The sequence below is a fragment of the Rhinolophus sinicus genome, chromosome 1, assembly GCF_057876585.1.
Source record: "Rhinolophus sinicus isolate RSI-liver-muscle chromosome 1, RSI-T2T, whole genome shotgun sequence".
NCBI lineage: Eukaryota > Metazoa > Chordata > Mammalia > Chiroptera > Rhinolophidae > Rhinolophus > Rhinolophus sinicus.
In genome coordinates this window covers 38194113-38214888 of record NC_142501.1, presented here as the reverse complement: position 1 = coordinate 38214888, position 20776 = coordinate 38194113, and positions in this window count along the sequence as shown.

Below are 20776 nucleotides of genomic sequence, written 5' to 3'. Positions count from 1 at the left end.
CAATATAAAACATTACTGTGCCTAATTTTTTATTGGGTCTCCAGATTTGTTTACCAAAGTCAGTATTGCCAATTAGATGGGGGTGGAAAAAAAATGTGGGTCAGGCTATATTTTCCTTTCATTACAAGGTGAAATAAATTTGTTATTGGTGCTTCAGTTAAGAAAAATATATCCTTTGTTTATTCCAAATATACTTTATTACATGCTCATGACAATGAAGGTTATCTTTTGGGTCTGTGGTACTTTCCTCATCTATACCATCACTCCACCCTAGCCATTAAGGCAGAAAATACATGTTTTCCACCACTGGTTTTTCTAGCAGCTGAACATTTTTTCCAAAACCCCGGTGTATAAACACACAGAAGCAGCTGTTTTCAGCAGGGGTTAGAGGAGCGGGGACAAGAGAGATGTCTAATAGGTCTTCCCAGCTCTAAATCAGCACCTTCCTATACACCTAATGCACTGTGGTAGGAATGGAGAGCTCAAGGCATTAGGATAACAAAGAGTTGGTGTTATATGAAAAATGATGTCCTGGTAACTCCTGAGACACCTCCACACACAGGGCAGAACAGAGTCTGAAAGACTGCTGGAGTTTTTCCTCAAGGATGATAGCGTTGGCTCACTCAGTCATGATGCCTACCACATGCCAGATACCAAAGCAAGGTGTATTACGGGACACTTTTATCATATGCTATGATAGAAATATTCAGAGTTTATATCCATTCACAAAGAATGATTATGACTTTAATTAAAGCACATAGGATCTGTGGACAGAAATGGAACAGAATGTTTCTGTTCAATTGTTAAGGTGTGCATGCACTTTCAGAATTATGTCGCACCAGAACTGGCGATATCCTAACTTTGTGTGCCGCCAGCCTCTTGTGTGCAGCAAGATGGCCTGGGATTGGAAGGCACGACTGTTTCTGTCGAACTTGCTTTGCACAGTGCTGTCTGTAGGTGGGCACAACAAAAGCTGTCAGTCTTTGTATCCAGATATGTGGCTGTGATCAGTCATCATATTAGTACACTATTCATCTCCCATTAAGTGACCACAATTTCAGCATTGGCTTCTCTTGATCGATGTACAACTCATAGAGACTATTGGAACTCTACTCAGTGCGTGCTGTGATTTCATTTGCAATGGCACTCATAGTGGAGAAAATATGCCACACTTTTTTAAGCAAACAGGCTTCTTTTCACAGTGGACAGAGAATACTGTTAAACAGAGGAAACACAATATCCCTTTTCATAGCAAGAGATCAAATGTCTGCAGAAGAGTTTAATTTATACTTCTCCATGTGCCAGAGCCTTGTCTGAGACATAGCTGCATTTCAGTACTTTCAATCAGGTCATAGTTTCCACCCTAGATGACTTCATCCCTTTTAAAATAGAATAAATGGAATTCCACATTATACTATGGGTAAGGATTATAGGAAATTAAAAGACGTATAGTGCTCAGCACACTAAATAATTGTGACATTGAGCTGAGAAAATAACACTTATGCAGCAAGTTCTTCTTGGGTGTAATTTGTTAAGGAGATTTTGCTCCAGCTTTTCAGGAGAGCAGAAGAGAAGTATTGTGGTGTGGGCCAGGAAGTAAATTCTATGCTGTGCTTACTCAAAGTTTTCCCTTTTAAATATATATGTAAGCATTAGATCAGAGATCTGACTTGATTTCATTGACCACCAGCCCTGCTGTCTGACTCTCTTTGGGTTTAGTTCTCTGGTTTTAGTGTGTTGGTGATAGGACATTATCGAATGTACTGTATGTCCCCGAAAATAAGACCTAGCCAGGCTATCAGCTCTAATGCGTCTTTTGGAGCAAAAATTAATATAAGACCCAGTATTATATTATATTATGTTACATTATATATATATATTATATTATATTATGTTATATTATATTACATTACATTACATTACATTATATTATATTATATTATATTATATTATATTATATTATATTATATTTTATATTATATTATATTATATTATATATTAAAGACTTGGTCTTATATTAAAATAAGACCAGATTTTATATTAATTTTTGCTCCAAATGATGCATTAGAGCTGATGGTTCGGCTAGGTCTTATTTTCCGGGAAACAGTAGTTCAGAAGTCTGGAGCTTGGGTTGGCTGCAACTAGAGAGCTTGGGAGGAATCCTGTTCAGACAAAAGAAGGCTCTGAAGTGAAAATATGATAGTGTACACTATGAATGCCCTAAAATGTAATCATCCTACATGAGCTGAGTTGTTATTATAAAAACTAGGGTTTGTTTGTTGGTTGATATAGAAATTACCTAGAAGAGAAAGCTGTGATTGTCAAAAGTAAGAGGGAGGCAGATTCTTCTCTGGAGGACCCTTTTTCTTCACAACGTACTTTTTGGCTGACTTTTGACCTTATTTAATATGGTTTTGTAAGTAAAGTAATTTGATGTGTTTCCAGAACAAATGAATATACACACTAGACCTACCTGCAATGGGATTATTGCACATAAGCCCTCTTTCGATGGTGATGAAAATACAATATTTTCATTCTGTTGTATTCTTCATAATCTCATTTGTGGCATTAAATTGTTGCAGTGTTGAGATTTGCACACCTTTTAAAAAGAGCCCAGTGAGCAGGCGTTCCCTTTGGGAAGATTACTGTGGGGAAAATGGGGATTCTGGGAAAGTATGAGTACAATTCCATTGCAGGTGAGCCAGCACAACTTAATCACATAATATATCCCTAGGAATTCATATTTGTTTTGAATCTGCCTACCAGATAGGCCACAAGGAGATAGAAATGACTTACAGTAGTTTCTAGTGCCTAGAGCTGAGTGTATGCTATGTTTCTGTCCACACGTAATCAACAGACAACGGAGGAGTCAGCAGCTGCTCAAAAGAATTCTAGAGAGGGAGATGTACAGGTGGGAGTTTTTAAAACTTGACATACTGATAAGATTTCAGCATGGCTTCAAAGCTTGTTCAAAAAAAATGACCCACATTGCCAGTTTTTCTTTGAAATCCTAATCTGTTGCTAAAACAGAGCAAACCAAATTCTCTTTTGCAAACTTGAGTAAACACATTCTTCATCACCATCAAAGATTGTGGCAAGAAGAAGGAAGGACCTGACTTTGCGTTTCAAGAGTCCTCATTGACTATTCTGTGCATATTTGTGGGTACAGTCATACCTTTCAAAGTACAACCCAAACCAAATACTTCTTGTAATCTCCAGGCTTTTATACATGACGAAACAGGGTAATGGGTTCAGGAGTGTTCTTTGGGAGCTTTCTGTGAGTAGAGTATCAGAACAATAGCCACACATGCTCTTCTGGGGCACCTGTGTATGGAAGGAGTTCAGAATATTGGAGAAATAAGCATTACACAAACAGATGGGGAAACTAAAGCAATAAAATGCTCTTGACCTGGCCAAAGTCAGTATGACTGGTCAATAGAGGAGCAGAGAGCAGAGAACTTGCGTTGTCGAACTCTCTGTTATGATAGCATTTACAGAACCTGATGTCTTTGTGTTGGCGAAAAGGGTGATTAGGGTGAGTTTTGAGGTCATAGAGACTAATGTGATTCACTGAGAAGAACAAGCTCTCCATTTACCCAAATTACAGTTATTCTTACTCTGTCAAAATTTAAAACAGGAAAAATGAGTCTCAGTCTGATCAGTAGCTTCTATGGTGCTCTTAGAAATGGGAAACAAATTTAAAATGGGCTGGTGATGGAAATGGTGTTAGGAAGGGTTCTCCAGATGAACAGAACAGTAGATTGAGAGAGAGGGAGAGGGAGAAAAAGGGAGAGAGAGAGAGAGAGAGAGAGAGAGAGAGAGAGAGAGAGAGAGAGAGAGAGAGAGAGAAAGAGAATGGAGAGAGAAAAATACAGGGAGACAGAGGCAGAGAGCTTTGTTTTAAGAAATTGGTTCATGTGATTGTGGAGGCTGGCAAGTCCAAAATCTGCAGTGTAGGCAGATCATCATGCTGGAGACCCAGGGGAGAGGTGATGCTGTAGTTTGAGCTGAAAGGCAGTGTACTGTCAGAATTCCCTGTTCTTTGGGGAGGTCAGTCTTTTTTCTATTAAGGCCTTCAACTGATTGGATGAGGCCCATCCACATTATGAGGGAAATCTGCTTTATTCAAAGTCTACTGATTTAAATGTTACTCTCATTTTTAAAATCCTTCATAGAAACATCTAGAATGATGTTTGACAACATACCTGGGTACCATGGCCCGGCCAAGTTGACATATTGTTCGCAAATTGTTAATAAAATTAACAATCCCAGAAACCAAACAGGGTAATTATTGAGACGAGAGACTCCCTAGGGATACTGTGTGGTAGAGACCTGGCTGCAATTACAGTAACCTGATCTAGTCACATAGAACATTGGCAAATATATTCTCGGATGGCAACATATACTTATCTTTTTTATTGATTATGGTAGAAAGTTTTCTGAAAGTCATTTAGAGTAAATTTCACACCCAAAAGAAAGCAATGCTGGAAAATTGTCATCAGAGAATGATTATACACTCTTGTGTAGCATGTAAACACATATATAAACCCACAAAACATTGGCCCCCAAATTTGAAGTAAGTAAGCCATATCTAAATGGAACCAGGCAAAGGAAAAAATTAAAATTCAAATAAATGTTCAAACACATAAAAATTCATTAACAAATATGTAATTGAGCTCCCACTGTAATGTGACACGTTATCAGGTCCTGAATAATCATTCCCTTTGGTAAGACTGACAAAGTTTACAACACCTTTTCAGTGTTGTAGATAGAAAGATGAACTTTAGACATTATTGTATCAAGAAATTCCACAGGTAGGTAAGTAAAACAGATATTATCTCTATATTACCTTACTTCAAAAAGTGCATATGCCACAGCCACTATCACTTTGGTTATGGGTACGAGAATGTATGCTTAACAAATATGAACTTTTTTCTTTCTCCTTTACACACACATATCCATATACATTTACAAATGCATGAAGGTATGAATTTGATTTCTTTTGTGATAATACTAATCAATCTATAGATATTTTTGGAGTATATATTATGTGGTAGGCCCTGTGCTAATCTCCAGAAATATAATAAAAACATAATGATTATGTTTTATCTTATGTACAAATTGGAGTTTATATGCTGGTGAAGGAAGAAATACAAAAAGTAAACAAATACATAAGTAAAAAAGTTATAATTAGTGTTTCAGTTTAAGAAGATAAGGAAAAGGCCCTTAAGATAGAAAATAAGGAGACCTACTTTAAATAGAGAAGTCGAGAAGACAGTCTCTGAGAAGGTAATATTTAACTTAAAGCGCAGAGAATGAAAGCATTCCACGCAGAGAAAACAGTCATTTGAAGCATTTTTCAGGATGAAGCACTTCATGCCTCAAAACCCTGGGGTCCTAGAGTGGTTGGCACATACTGAGGAAGAATAGGGGCATTATGAGTTGAGACTGGGGAGGTGAAAAGGACCACACAGCCCATGATAAGGGCTTTGGATTTTATACCAAGACTTCAAGAAGAAACTGAGGCACTGGAGTGACATCAAATAAAACATATTTTCATAAGATGATTATTGTTGCTGTATTGAGCATGGCTTGGTGGTGGGTAAGAATGGAAGAGGTGAGATCAATTGAACTTAAAATAGTCCATGCAATGAGATCATGGTGAATTAGTCTAAGGTGGGGGTAGAAGAGATGTAGAAAAACAAACTGATTGAGATGTATTCTGGAGATGGATTTGACAAGAGTTGCTATTGTATGGATGTGGGGTATAAGGAAAAGAAAAACCCAAGGATGACACCTATATTTCTCACTTGACCAACCTGAGTGATTGATGATGCCATTTACTGAGAAGAAGACTGGAGCTCATGATGGGGGAACAAGTTTGAGGAGCAAATCAAGAATTCCATTTTGTAATTGTTAAGTTTGAGGTGTCTGTACAGTATCTTATTTTAAAAAGCAATGCTGTGTGTAAGTATGGAGCTCAGAAGTGAAGTAACATTTTGGATTACACACTCTCCAAATGATTTTGGAATCATCAGAATTGAAATGGTATTTAAACCCACAGGAATAAGATTTCCAAGTACATTATTTAGAGAAGATAAGAGGCTTTCCATTTGAGCCTTGATTTCTATTTAGAGACTATAGAAGAAGAATCCAACAAAAAGAGAATGGGAAGGAACAGCCAGGAAAGTAAAAGGAAAATCAAAACAAGAAAAGGCAGAGGCAGTATTTACCTATAACACATACTACTGCAAAATTGCATATATTTAGGGTAGCAAAGAGTCCATTGATCTGGGAATCATGGAGGTCCATTGAATTGGGAACCATATGGTCATGCCCCTTCTTTGAAAGTGCTTGGAGCAGAAATCTCATTGCAGAAAATTAAAGTAAAAATGGGAAGTGAAGTGGAGAGCAATGTAAATAGATCGTTTTTTTTTGAGAGATTAAGAGATATGAAGGAGAGCAGAAAAATGGGGTAATTGCAGGAAAGAGATGTGATTTCATTAATGCTAGATACCAAGCATATATGTTTTCTGAAAGCATTGACTTCTTTTTTTTTTTTTTTTTTTTTTTTTTTTTTTAATTTTATTTCATTAAATTTATTGGGGTGACAACTGTTAGAAAATTACATAGATTTCAGGTGTACAATTCTGTATTACATCATCTATAAATCCCATTGTGTGTTCATCACCCAGAGTCAGTTCTCCTTCCATCACTATATATTCGATCCCCCTTACCCTCATCTCCCACCCGCCCAACCCCCACCCCCCTTACCCTCTGGCAACCACTAAACTATTGTCTGTGTCTATGAGTTTCTGTTTCTCATTTGTTTGTCTTGTTCTTTTGTTGTTTTTGGTTTATATACCACATATCAGTGAAATCACATGGTTCTCTGCTTTTTCTGTCTGACTTATTTCGCTCAGCATTATTCTCTCAAGATCCATCCGTGTTGTCACAAATGTTACTATATCATCTTTTCTTACCGCCGAATAGTATTCCATTGTGTATATATACCACGACTTCTTTATCCATTCATCTATCGAAGGACATTTTGGTTGTTTCCATGTCTTGGCCACTGTAAACAAAGCTGCAATGAACATTGGAGCACACGTGTCTTTATCTCTAAAAGTTTTCAGATTTTTTGGGTAGATACCCAGGAGAGGGATTGCTGGGTCACATGGCAATTCGATTCGTAATTTTTTGAGGAACCTCCACACTGCCTTCCATAGCAGCTGCACCAATCTGCATTCCCACCAACAGTGTATGAGGGTTCCTTTTTCTCCACAGCCTCTCCAACATTTGTTAACATTTATCTTGTCGATGATAGCCATTCTGACTGGGGTGAGGTGATATCTCATTGTGGTTTTGATTTGCATTTCTCTGATGATTAGTGATGTTGAGCATTTTTTCATATGTCTATTTGCCATTTGTATGTCCTCTTTGGAGAAATGTCTCTTCAAGTCCTCTGCCCATTTTTCAATTGGGTTGTTTGTTTTTTTGTTGTTGAGTTGCATGAGTTCCTTGTATATTCTGGATACTAGCCCCTTATCGGAGGCACTGTTTGCAAAAATGTTCTCCCATTCAGTTGGTGGCCTCTTTATTTTGTCGATGGTTTCTTTTGCTGTGCAGAAGCTTTTAAGTTTCATATAGTCCCATTCGTTTATTTTAGCTTTTACTTCCATTGCCTTTGGAGTCAAGTTCATAAAATGCTCTTTGAACCCAAGGTCCATAAGTTTAGTACCTATGTTTTCTTCTATGCAGTTTATTGTGTCAGGTCTTATGCTTAAGTCTTTGATCCATTTTGAATTAATTTTGGTACATGGTGACAAACAGCAGTCCAGTTTCATTCTTTTGCACGTGGCTATCCAATTCTCCCAGCACCATTTATTGAAGAGGCTGTCTTTGCTCCATTGTATGTTTTTAGCTTCTTTGTCAAAAATTATCTGTCCATATTTATGTGCTTTTATTTCTGGGTTCTCAATTCTATTCCATTGGTCTATGTGTCTGTTTTTCTGCCAATACCATGCTGTTTTGATTATTGTAGCCCTGTAGTACAAGCCAAAGTCAGGAAGTGTGATACCTCCATTATTGTTCTTTTTTCTTAAAATTGTTTGGCTATTCGGGGTCTTTTGTGGTTCCAAACAAATCTGATGATTTTTTGTTCTATTTCTTTAAAATATGCCATTGGGATTTTGATGGGTATTGCACTGAATCTGTATATTGCTTTGGGTAATATGGCCATTTTAACTATGTTGATTCTTCCAATCCATGAGCACGGATTGTCTTTCCATTTATTTGTGTCTTCTTCAATTTCTTTCAAAAATGCCTTATAGTTTTCAGCATATAGGTCTTTCACATCCTTGGTTAAGTTTATACCTAGGTATTTTATTCTTTTTGCTGCAATTGCAAAAGGAATAGTTTTTTGGATTTCTTTTTCTGAGATTTCATTGTTAGTATATAGGAAGGCAATGGACTTTTGTGCGTTGATTTTGTAGCCAGCCACGTTACTGTATTCGTTGATTGTTTCTAATAGCTTTTTGGTGGAGTCTTTAGGGTTTTCTATATATAGCAGCATGTCATCTGCAAAGAGTGATAATTTAACTTCTTCATTCCCAATTGGATGCCTTTTATTTCTTTCTCTTGCCTGATTGCTCTGGCAAGGACTTCCAACACTATGTTGAAAAGCAGAGGTGATAGGGGACATCCCTGTTGTGTTCCTGAACATAGAGCAAAGGGCTTCAGTTTTTCTCCATTAATTATGAGATTAGCAGAGGGCTTGTCATATATGGCCTTTATTATGTTAAGGTATTTTCCTTCTATACCCATTTTATTAAGTGTTTTAATCATAAATGGATGTTCTATTTTGTCAAATGCTTTTTCTGCATCAATTGATATATCATATGATTTTTGTCCTTTATTTTGTTTATGTGATGTATCACATTGATGGATTTGCGTATGTTGAACCATCCTTGTGCCCTGGGGATGAACCCCACTTGGTCGTGATGAATAATCTTTTTAGTGCATTGTTGTATTCGATTTGCTAGACTTTTATTTAGGATTTTTGCATCGGTATTCATCAGAGATATTGGTCTGTAGTTTTCTTTTTTTGTGCTGTCCTTACCAGGTTTTGGTATCAGGGTAAGCATTGACTTCTGATGGGTAAGAAAGTACAGCTGAAGGAATCAGGAAGTAGCATTGAGATTGAAGAAGAGAAAGAATCAAGAGCAAACATGGATAAATTGAATGGCAGCTTGTAATATGATTCATATGGAAAAAGCGTATAATAAAGATTCTAATATACATTCCATTTGTAACTCAAAACCACTCTAAAGAGATTGTTCAAGGTTTAAGAGAATAACTTAACCCATGAAATGACTTGATGTCATTGTAGTGTAACCTTTCAGGGAGAGATCATTATTGAGAAAGTAATGCAACTACATTATTTCTTAAAAAAAAAAAAAAAAGTAAATGTGTCTTAAATTTCCCAATTCTTCCCTTCTGAGTCTGGAATGCCCAGTTGATCTACCTCAAGAGACATAAGGCAGAAAAATCTCTCTCCACCCTCTGTAAAAACCAACCCACTGTAGCTTGTGACATTCAAGATCTCAGGCTCTCATGATTTCATGTGCCAATTTGTTTGTTTGTTTCTGTTTTATTTGTTTATTTTGTTCTTAGGTTCCACATATAAGCAAAAATCACATTGTATATGCTTTCCTCTGTCTTACACTCCATTCAGCACAATACCCTCCAGGTCCATCCATGTCGCTGCAGATGGTAAGGACCCATTCCCTTCCATGGCCAAGCAATATTTCATCGTATATATGTACCACGTACTCTTTAACCATTCATCCATCGATGGACACCCAGGCTGCCTCTACATCTTGGCTACTGTAAATAATGCTGCAATGAACATATAGATGCACACCCCCCCTCCAAGTAGCCTTTTGGGTTTATTCGGGTAAATACCCAAAAGTGGGATTACTGGGTCCTTCTTTGACTCTTGTTATAACCTTTGTTTTAAAGTCTATTTTTCATGGTATAGGTATTACTACCCCAGCTTTTCCCCTCCATTTCCATGAAATAACTTTTTCTATCTCTTTACTTTCAGTCTATGTGTATCTTTCAATCTGAAGTGAGTCTCTTACAGGCAGCATATGTAAGGGTTTTTTTTCTTATCCACTCAGCCACCCTGTGCTTTTGATTGGAACAATTTAATCCATTTACATTGAAAATGATTGTTTATAGATATGTAGTCATTGCCGTTTTATTATTCATAATTTTTATTTTGTGTGTGTGTCTTAAAGAAGTACCTCTAACATTCCCTGTAATATTGATTTAGTGGTGATGAATTCCTTTAGCTTTTTCCTGTCTGGGAAGCTCTCTATCTGTCCTTTGATTTTAAATGATAGTCTTGTTGGGTAGAGTGATCTTGGTTTTATGTCCTCACTTTTCATCACTTTGAATATTTTGTGCCAATCCCTTCTGGACTGCAAAGTTTCTGTTGAGAAATCAGCTGACAGTCTTATGGGAGCTCCCTTATAAATAGCTAGTTGACTTTCTCTTGCTGCTTTTAGGATTCTCTCTTTGTCTTAAACATTTGCCATTTTAATTATAATGTGTCTTGGTGTGGGCCTGCTGGGATTCATCTTGTTTGGGACTCTGCATTTCCTGGGCTTGTATGTCTATTTCTTTTTGCAGGTTAGGGAAGTTTTCCATCATTATTTCTTCAAATAGCTTTTTTATTCCTTGCTCTCTCTCTTCTCCTTCTGGTACCCCCTATAATGCAAATGTTAGTATGATTGATATTGCCCCAAAGGTCTCTTAAACTATACTTATTTTTAAAAAGTGTTTGTTTTTTGTTTTTTGCTTTTCTGCTATCTTGTCTTCCAAATAGCTGATTCTACCCTTTGCCTCATCTAGTCTGCTGGTGATTCCTTTCAGTGCATTCTTCATTTTAGTTATTTTATTCTTCACTTCTGACTGGTTCTTTTTTATGGTTTCTATGTCCTTTTTTATGCTTGCTATCTCTTTGTTGAAGTTTTCACTAAGTTCCTTGAACATCCTTATAACCATTGTTTCGAACTCTGTATCTAACAGGGTGCTTGTCTCCATTTTGTTTAGTTCTTTTTCTGGAGTTTTCTCCTGTTCTTTCATTTGGGACATATTTTTTTCTTTCCTCATTTTGACTCCCTCTCTGTGTCTGTGTTAGGTAGATCTGCTATGTCTTCCATCTGGGCTGACTGGTCTTATGTAGTAGGTGCCCTGTGGGGCCCTCACATAGTCTCCTTCATCACCTGTGCTGGTGCTTCAGAGATGTCCTCTGTGTTGTTTGTGAATTCCCTCCAGTTGTAGTTGAGCCTTGATTGCTAGTGGCATATCAGTGGATGGATTGACCCTCATGCTGACTGGCTGTGGAGTTTGGCCACGTACATCGCTTACAAGCTGCTGTGCAGGGCCCTTATCTCACTGAGCAGGATTCACTATAGTAGGCTCTGGTGCTTGTTGAGACTGCCCTTTGGGTGTGCTGCTTGTGATATTAATTGGGTGGTGCTCTGCTGTGGTCTGAAGCCAATCTCCAAATAGTTGGTTCTGGGGCCTCTTGGGAGGGGTTCCAATGCAAGTTAAGGGAAGCCACTGCCTGTGACTGGCTGGGGCCTACCTAATAGGAGCTGCAAAGCAATCCGTGTTTGTTTGCTGCCTGTGCTAAACCTGGAGGCACATGGGAGAGGCCACGTTATGAACTGAGGATGCTTACCACCAGTACTATGTCTCAGGTAGCTCTGCAAGAAGTCAGGACACCCCGAGGCCTGCTGCTGCCTGCTGGCTCCCATAAGGTTCAGTCACTGATAAAGCCTTGTTTGGTATGAGAGTTGGGTGAGGTGGGGACTCAGGGAGTCAGCACGGTGGAGCAGCGGAGCTCAGCAGATCAATTCAGATTCAGATTTGGCCATGTGAGGGGCAGGCTCAACACAGGGAAGTTTGTGCCCACATGCTGACTGCATGGGAGGACTCCACACAGAAAAAAATGGCGATTGCCCCTCTAGTTCTCACTTTAAAGCCACATAGCTCAGTGTCCCCCATATGTGTTCAATACCTCCTGAGCCACCATCCCTCCACTGGAGCTCAGAATGAGTGCCTGCAAACGATTGAGTCTATGTGCGGGATCTTTAAGAGGATGTCTGAGTTTCCCACAGCCTTCTGTCCCATCCACATGGTCAGAATCCCCATTGTTTTTCACAGCCTGATGTTGTGGGGGCTCCTCTTCCCAGTACCAGTACTTGTGCTGGGGAGGCTGGTGTGGGGCTGGAGAGCCTAATGTGGGGCTGCAGTCCCTTCTCCTCTGGGGAGAACCTCTGCGGCTGAGATATCCCTTCTGACTCTCAATTGCCACACACTGGTTTGGGGCCTGACATTAAGCATCTCCGCCCCTTCTACCAGTCTTGACATGGCTTCTTCTTTATCGCCTTAGTTATAAAACTTCTGTTCAACTAGACTTCAGATGGTTCTCCAGGTTGATTGTTTTATAATTTAGTTGTAATTTTAATGTGTTCATGGGAAAAGGCTAGCACAACTTTACTCTGCCATCGTGGATCTCTCCAATGATTTTCTTCTCGTGCTAATTTAAAAATAACCCTATATTAGACAAAATTTTTATCTCCAAACTCAGTGCTCAATTATATAACTTTCTTCATTAGTTTAAACTGAATTTGATCCTTCATTGGGACAAAAGGCAAAACACTTTCAGTTCAAATCAGGGTCTCCTCCACTTGCCTTGGAATTATTTTATAAGGTCTGGCGGAATTATGTAGTACTAAAATATGGGGATGGAAGTGGACATATACTTTCCTGTAATTTATCCATGTTGTCATCTGCTGAGGTGCTCTTATTGTCATCTGGTATTTGGTTATGAGTCCATACAAATTATTGCTATAAACTCCTTGTCCCATCTGGTGTCTGGGGTGTTGTAAAATGTCTGAGCTTCTCTTGGATACTGGGAAACACTCCACGGATATCATACACCTCTGGAGTGTAGCAAACTCAGTGAGGCTGTCTCACTACCAAGTGCCGGGACACCTGTATAGGTCAATCTGCCCAAGACTCTAAGGCTACAGGAAAGCAGAAAGCAGATTTCTCTCTGTTCTCATATTCCTAAAATCTATTTGAAAATGTCCACCTACTTCCTCTTAAGAGTTGGCCTGTGATTAGGGAAGTGGACAAACCAGGAAGCCCCTTTGTCTAGCACTACATATCATAAACCCTGTAATTTGGACTCCTCTCTTTCCCGAGTCAGGAAAATATTTATTTAGTTTGACTGCGGGGTCTTCCAATCTGCGGTTTATGGCCTAATCTAAACTTTGTAACTTTTTAAAAAATAACTTTATTGAGATATAATTCTGAGGCCATACAATTCATTCATTTTCAGTGTACAATTCAATGGTTTTTAGTATATTAATAGGGCTTTATAACCAGCCCCACAAGTTCCAACCTAAACTTTGAAACTTTCCAAAGCCAAGGGTTTGATTTTATTTTTCTTTACCTTTTTTGAGGCATTGAAAAAGTACTTGAGTAAGGAAAAGAATAAGTAAAAGAAAATGTGCCTGGGGAAACTTTGATTAATATATCAAAATATTAATCTGCAACAATGCGTGGGTCTCAGTGGTCCACAGCTGGACCTTGTGGTGTTCTTCTGTGTGGTGCAACCTCCTGTGTAACATGGATGTAGGGTGCTGCATCAAGTGTGGTTTGGCTTGTGTGTAGAAGATCTTCATCTTTCTCTACTTTTATTCATTCCATATTTAAGTTTATAGATGTTTCTTTTACATGAATCATCTAAATTCACAGAATGAAGCTGTACAGTGAAGCTATCATTTAGGCCTCTGCATATTTCCATAGCGTTAGCCGCAGTTTTATCTCATACAGAATTTGGTCCAAATTCAAATTTTAACTATGTTTTCTTGTACATCCAAGTATTGCTATCATATTAGAAGAGCAGTTTGGCTTGGAGCAAATTTCACCTCTGTGATAAGGATTTGTGGGGTTACCACCGGTTCAAGGCCCAGTGATATGTCAGGAGCGCATGAGCCATGAACTCACCACCTGTGTTGAAAGATATACCTGAAAATACAATGAGGTGTTTCTCAGCTATGCAATGACATTGGCTCAATCAAGAATAGCAGGAAATCTTGACCCTACAACCTCTACAATTTGGTAATTTTCATAGATACAGGAAAATCGGAGTATAAATTTAAGTTATCTAGATTTCTTGATGATATAAAACTGAAGAACCAAAATCTTATCACAAAATTGTGTTTACCTGATCTCCAATCAATATGTGACTAAAAACAACAACAGCAACAACAACAACAACAACAAAGAGATAGAGAGAAGGAAAAAAGAAAGGAAAAAACAACTTTCTGTTTATAAAAATCTGGCACTTATATTTCTTATTTTACTTGAGAAAGGGAAATGGAGAAAGAAGTGAAAAAGAAATATTAGAAAAACTGCCAGACTAGCCATTAGCATTTTCTTGGATCCTAAGGAAACTTCTGGTCAAATTTAGTGTTTTATTTTTGTTTTACTTTTGTCTAAGGTGAAGGCCAGCATTGCAGGTAAAATATTTTACTCTTTGTTTTGCCAATATTTATTCCTTATGCCTGTTGTGCCTCTCTGTCATAGCTCAGGATAGAAATTCCCTTATGAGCAACATGATTAGAAATGCAATGAGGACTATTAAGTATATTTGAATACAGGCAGCGAAATTGCCATGCAACCCATCTCAGGAGACCGTCCAAAAGTATTATGTGTGCACACGAATGAATCCTGCTGATAAACAGTCCCTTCATTCGGTCCCTTATGTTGCTCTTCCTTTCACGACTAATACCTTCAATGAAAGTTTAGCCTCTTAGTCCTTCAGCAACCTGACTCTTAAACTTCCTCCAACTTCAGGAAGCAAGTACAAATGGGAAAAGTGAAGGGCTGAGAGTGAAGAATAGATCAAAAGGAACGAAATGAGAAACAAAGAGAAAGCTAAGGTTTGGAAGGCTTCTTTGCTGTGGGCTTTTTGGAGACAGGCCTCTGACACACCTCACTGCTCTGTCACTGTGGCTCTGAAACTGAGGGTTCAACTTTTACCAAGGAAAAGAACTGCCAGCATTCTTGTGGTTATTTCAATGTTATACACGATATTTGGTGACTTTTTAGTATGGGCATCCAGGGTTCCATTTTTAAAAAGCCCCATGCAATGGAAACATCCAGATTTTAAGTTGAAAACTTCTCAAGAGCACCAATCTAATAGTAAAAATAGCCAACATCTATTGAGTGCTTACTTACTGTGCTTTGTGCTGCTGACTTCACTATTATCTCATTTAATCCTGACAACAATCATATGAGGAATCCTCTGTTCTCATCCCCATTTCACAGCTAAGAAGCTAACGCTCCCAGAGATGAAGTATTAGGCCTGAAAACCCACAGTCACTTAGAAGTTCTTGGGCCTACACTGCTTACCACTGCTCCCTCACCACTTCCTCTTCATAACTAGTGGCTTCTCATTCTGAGGAATTAAAAAAACAAGGAGGGGGGGAGCCTTCCTCTCAGGTAAAAGCCTTACAGAATGAGCAGTATAAACTCCTGGAATGAGATTTTTATAAAAGTTGCCAATGAATTTTCCATGTACCAGATAGTTGAGTGCCACACGGAAACCCAAGAGCATGACAAATGGCCCTTTTGGGAGAGCCAGTGGAGCCACCATCCCACGTCCACCTGCTAATCCCTCCGCGCACAGCACAGTTCCATTAGAGCCCGCCGGCAGCTAAAGACAATCCTTTTGAAATTGAATCTCTCTTCCCTGCCTATCCTTGACCCTCTTGTGAGGTGTTAACACAACATAGCTTCAACACTTATTTTAAAATTGCTTATCCCCCCCAGCAAAGTCCCAGACTTTAGTGGCTTTTGGGCAGCAGAACAACTGAATGTGTGTCTCTAAAGATATCATAAAAATGTGGGTAACTGGGGTTGGAACTGTGCACACATGCACAGACATACTTTGCCCTTATGAAAGTAATCTCTTATGAATGTCAAATGGTTGCTGTCCCAGAGAAACAGAAAGGAGGAGGTATCCAGGACAGATAAAACTGAGCTGATTAAAATGGAAACGTTTATATATATATTTATTGAAAAGTGCTCAGACCACCTCAAAGTTGTATTTTTTCCTTTTTATTAACGTCTTATATACGTGCAAAAAGTGTGTAAGGCATGAACATACAGCTTGAGAGATTGTCACAAAGGGAACACAATAATGTAACCGGTACTCAGATTAAGAAAGAAAACACTGCTAGGGCGCCAGAAACCTCCATTTTCCCCTCCCAGTCACTCTCTGCCCCCAAGGTAATACTCTCGGCTTCTAATCCATAGATTAGCTCTGCCTGTTTCTTAATTCTTAATGATTAATGGAATCATTCAGTATGTACCTGCCTTCTTCAGCTCAACATTATGTGTATGCATTTAGCAATAGTTTATTCATTCTCATTTTATAGTATTTCATTTTGTCAATACACCTCAACTTATCTATTCTATTGTTAGACCCTTGGATAGTTTCCAGTTTTATTCTATTACGAATAGGGCTGCTATGAACCTTCTTGCTCATGTCTTTTGGTAAACATATGTTTCTACTTCTGCCAGGATAGCCATAAATGTTCAAAACAGACTTCTTACCTGTTTTATACTACCTTCTGGATGATATTTATCCCATGCGTTTTTGACTCTATTATTAAAACAATACAGTTGTATTCTTTTCTCTTTAATCTTGCCTCCTCTGAACTTTGCTTTCCCTCTTCCTGAACTATTTTTCTTTCTAAAACAAAACTGACCTCAGACACTGGGAAAATCTAAAACGCATAGCTCCAAGCTCATCATCTGAGGCTGTAATAATGAGTGTGTTGTTTTAAATTACTTTTCATCATGGTTCATGCTTCTTTCAAAGGTCAGGACTTCATCCCTTGTGTGTTCCGTGGGAGTACATGGCCCATGTGACCAAAAGTAGAGTAGTTTCCAACAAAATTCAAAAAAGATCCTTGTATTTTCGACAAAGTTTTTGTTGTTGTTGTTGTTGTATTGTTTTTTTAAGGTAAAAGAATCTACATTTGATTCTTTGAATCTACCTCATTTTAATATGAGCCATTTTTGTATTCAAAGGACTGCTGACACCAGCACGTTTTATATACTGATTACTATGGAAACATTTATCTATAAATATAAAATCCTTTAAAGCTTAGCCTTTTATCTTTATAGAAAAAGGCCTGTTTATGTCACTTCTAAGATTCCAACTTTAATGTAGACATGAGCTATTCTAATGCCAAACAAGATAACCTCAGTGTTGGAGCTGTGCAAGCTTTGAACAGTGGAATTTGTACTAAAATATTATTTTCTGATAACATATTAGTAATGAAATAAAAATATTTTAAAATGCTCACTTAAGCCTATAGCTCTGGTTTCTTTTTATTGAATTTAGTATTGTGAATATTTCTCACAATTTTTTCTCTTATGATTCGTTGTTCTCCTCCATATATTGAACAAGTGTACAAAGGTTTGTGTGTGTGCTTTTGGTTGCAATGGAGGCCGAAATGAAAGTAATGTATTTGTTAACCTTTTCCTTTGGCACATTTGTGGATTTGTTTCCTCAAAGTTCATATAAAATTAGATATGATGATGTAATATCTTTGTATTTTTATCACTTCCTTTTTCCTTTTTTACTAAAATGTATCATTTTAAAATAAGTAGAGGTTTATAAGACAAAAACACTGCAAAACGAGAGGGGAGAGATTGTCATAAAGCCCAAGGAAGAGCACTTGATGATTTCCTATTTCCCTGTGGGGAAAGGTAAGTGAATTGAGATGGAAGTAGAGGAGCCTTGGGATCTCCTTACTTCCAGGTACATCATCACCTGAACAAGATAATTATTGTCCTCACTTTATTTTCATACCAATTGGAAAATCCAGGAGTTATAGGTCTTGCCCAAAGAGAACATCTTTATCTCCACACAAACATTTAAATTTACCATCATTATTCCTCAGATGTCTTTATGCCTCAAATCGATCTCTAATCGAACAATTTCAAGTTATGCCCAAATATTTACAATCTGATTAGTTAAAACCCTGTGAGACACTTCTTAATCTACATTCACTAATAGAACTCTAAAAAAGTTATCATGCAACAAAATACGTATATAATTGTCAAGGCACTTTCAAACAGTGCCTTATCAATGCAGTTTTGCAGAATCCTAGAAATGACAGAAATAAAGAGATGAGGAGAAAGGAGATGCTGAGGTACAGGACAGAGGTATGTTCTGCAAATTTGTATACTTACCAGTTATCACTGAAGAGTTAGAGTGTTACCTGACAAACTCCAGAGGAGCTGCTTCTCATCATGGCTGCAAGATTAGGAATGAGATGACGGAAAAGTGTGGTTGTCACAACAGACCTCATTAACTTTTTAATTGCCAAACTCATACTTATTTATCTTGGTGGTAAATAGAGGTTAAAAAAGTATCTTTCAGATACCATCAGTTTAGGCATTTTAAATGTTGTCAGGACCAACTTCAGTTGCCAGATAAATCTTCAGTCTGAAGGAAGTTAGAGCCCATTGACAGCATAGGGGAAATTATTATGGCAACATAAAATTGTCGAATCACAGGATTGGAAGAGGGCCAGAGACTTATCTATTCTGACCACCCATGTCTTAGCCATAATTTTATAGACACAGAGGGAAGGAACATATTTAATAGATGTTAAACAATAAGGGCCACAGAGTCAAATCTCTTTTCAGCATTCTCCTTTGATCTGCTATTTTCTCATTCCTTTGAGCACCAGGAAATGGGATTCAACTATCGAATATTTGTCTAATGCTGCAGATAGCAGCAACACATATGCGCTGTGCAATGCTATTAAGTGGCATAGACAGGGCTGATTCTGAGGGGATTATGACATAGGAACTCTTCATTGGCACACTCCTACCTTCACTATATCTCTTTGAGATTTCTTGCCACACAGCTCACAAACCCCCCTTTCCTACTCCACACCAAAGATTGGCCTTGCCCCTAAGACTTAATCCAGCCTTGATTTCTTCACCTATAACATGGAAATAATGATTTTATATACTTCACAGCATTGAGGAGATTACAGGAAATAATGTCTCTGATGTCTTTTGTTCCATAGCCAGCATGTATTCAGTCCTCAGTAATTGATAGCTTTTATTATTTCTGCTAACTGCTAAAGATGTAACCCATCTAAGGGTATTTAGAATGTAAATAGGACTTGAAGATGGGAAAGGCAATTAATGGATAGAATTGACATTTGTAATCAGAGAGCTGTCTATTCAACACTTATTTTTTGGGCATTTACTACGTACCAAACCCTCTGCTTCAGGGCTGGAAATAGAGGATTAAAACACACTAATCTTTCTTAACTTCCAGGAGCAAATGAAGGAAACCAACCATGAGCAATAACTACATAAGCATTTGTATAATTACAGTTCTAATAAAGGCAATGAAAGGAAAATAAAGAGAGACACGAGCGTGTCTCTCACAACATGGAAATCCCATATATGGGAATCTAATTTCAAAAGTGGAGGTCAGGGAAGTCTGTCTGAGAAGTACATTTTACGTTGAGTTAGGCAAGGAAGAAGTGGTGGGGTGGGAAAAGACTTCTTGGCAGCAGAAATGGCTATGCTTCTTGGGAGACTGGTCTTGAGTAAAGTGGGAGAAATTGTAAAGAGGAGAAATGGATCTGTGCAGGAGGTCATTAACCATCTTCCCTCCTCCTTTACCCAGCCCCCAACATCTATTGGTTCACCTGCCAGGAGCTCAAGTTTCAAGGTACAATGACTTCTTAAGTTGAAACGCAGAGGACTAGGGCACTTCCTTTCCTTCTCACAAAGCAGACTACCACTCCCCTTTACATCCCTTGCTTAAGAGGCACTTCCTAAAATTCAGCTTGCTGTCTCTTCTGGGATGTGCCCATCCCAGTGAAACTCTCAGGCCTCTGAAGCCAAGATTTGACCTAAACACACCTTTCAGTCCCAAACCATAAGAAAATACAAGGTTTGCTAAACCTGATGTGAACCTGACTTTATTGTTGTTGTTTGTTTCTGTTTTTAACTGAATTGTAAACTGAACTTAAACTATTTCAAGGAAAACCTGGGGAACTTGTTTGGGCCAGACCTAAACTCATGAGATTTTTTATTTTCCTTCTTTCCTTCCTTCCTTCCTTCCTTCCTTCCTTCCTTCCTTCCTTCCTTCCTTCCTTCCTTCCTTCCTTCCTTCCTTCCTTTCTTTCTTTCTTTCTTTCTTTCTTTCTTTCTTTCTTTCTTTCCTAATAAACCAGAACTGTATCAGAACATTGAAATATTTTGCAATCTGAACCCAAACAATTATTTCATTTAGTTTGATCACCCATCCTGAAAAAAGAATATTAATTATGGGGCAACTAAAAATTTTTTATGTTTGGGTTAGTTGCAGTCAGAATCATCCTGCTAGATGTTTGATAAATTTCAGTATTGGTTTTCATTTTCCTGAACAAAGGTTTGGTAAGAAGTATGTATTTCTTGTCAATTCAGGAATTCTACATTTCCCCATGCAATTTCCAAGTAACTCTAATCCCTGTAAGAACCTCCGAATCGAGATTTATGTGAAAGTTAAAAAAAAATAAAAATTAAAGGTTTGATTCCTTCTCAAGGCTCCATATTGCTTCCCATAATAATTGTGTTTCGTTTTCAATCTGGTAAA